At 45.4% G+C, this 1,380-nt stretch overlaps 1 non-coding gene across 1 annotated transcript; it reads left to right on the plus strand.

Annotated features, from left to right (window-relative positions):
- The first annotated feature begins 352 nt into the window (after window positions 1–352).
- On the plus strand, window positions 353–460 carry LOC132655489 (U6 spliceosomal RNA). The gene has a single exon (XR_009593297.1). It is a non-coding gene; the product is annotated as a U6 spliceosomal RNA (small nuclear RNA).
- The last annotated feature ends 920 nt before the right edge of the window (window positions 461–1,380 follow it).

Here is a 1,380-nt window from a genome sequence, read left to right on the forward strand (position 1 = left end):
AATTTATTCACTTTGTATCTTGTCTGTAGCTCCCTCCCTCATCTTCTCTCAGGCCACCCACCCTCCCTCTTCTCCCCTTATGTTCCTTCCCTAGTTCCCTGATAGGGAAGGACCTCTCCCCTTCTATCTGACCATAGCCTATCAGGTCTCATCAGGGCTGGCTACATCAACTTTCTCTGTGGCCTGGCAAGGCTGCATCCCCCAGGGAGGAAGTGATCAAGGAGCCAGCCACTGAGTTCATGTCAGAGACAGCCCCTGCTCCCCTTACTAGGAGACCCACTTGGAAACAGAGCAGCCTATGGGCTTCCTCTAAGCAGGTGTTCTAGGTCCTCTCCATGCATGGTCCTTTGTTGTGCTTATTTTGGCAGCATATATACTAAAATTAGAAAGATACAGAGAAGATTAGCATGGCCTCTGTGCAAGGATGACAACCCAGTTCTTTTAAAAGAGCTCTCTTTCCTTGAAGAGGTCTAAAATTGGGGTGAAAATCTACGCAGAAGATCAGCTACTGGAACCTCTGATGCTCCTATCCTCATTCACACAAAATCACCATGAGAGCTGACTTAGATTTGTTCACTGTGTCACAGAATTTCCTACTTACAGTAGCTTCCCTTGCTGGTTCTGTATCTTTCCACCCCCCCACCCCCGTCTGCAGGAAAATGCGTAGAAGATGGCTTATGTTTTGTCTCCATTTCTTTGCTCCTGACTTTGCCATTCAGTCCCATCTTTGTAGAGTCTTCTTTTGTCAGAGGCAGTAGTGACCTCCATGTTGCCAAAGACAAGGAACACTTCCTGTCGACTCTCTTTTAATCTGAGCAGAACAATTTCAGTCCCTTCTCTCAACTCCTGGAACATTATCCTTTTCTATCGACTTTTCTCCATTATTTTTCCCTCCTCCTTTCTCCCACTTTCCTATTTTCTGAACTTTTGAGTATTCCTCAGGGGATTGCCTTGAACTCTTCACTGCTTTCTTGCCTTGCCTTGCCTTGCCTGCCTGCCTGCTTGCCTACCTGCCTATCTGTCTGTCTGTCCTTCTTTCTTTGTATGTATGTGTTTGGGAAGGTATGTGTTTCTGAGAATGTTCGTGTATGTATGTATACAAGTAAGTGCAGCATGTGTGTGTATGAGGGTTTGGAGGTCAGAAGTTGACATTGGGTATGATGCTTTCTACTTTGTTTTTCAAGACATGGCCTCCTACTGAATCTAGCGTTCACCCATTTAGATAGGTGGCCTGGTCAGTGAGCTCTAGGGGTCCTTTTGTTTTTGTTGTAGAGAAGTGTGTGACTGTGTTCAGTGTTCTATGTTCTGAGTTACGAACTTGGTTCCTCATGGTTTTATGGCAATCACTTTTTCAGAGACTGAACAATATCCCTAACCCTT

This window comes from Meriones unguiculatus, chromosome 7 (assembly GCF_030254825.1).
Source record: "Meriones unguiculatus strain TT.TT164.6M chromosome 7, Bangor_MerUng_6.1, whole genome shotgun sequence".
Classification (NCBI taxonomy): Eukaryota; Metazoa; Chordata; class Mammalia; order Rodentia; family Muridae; genus Meriones; species Meriones unguiculatus.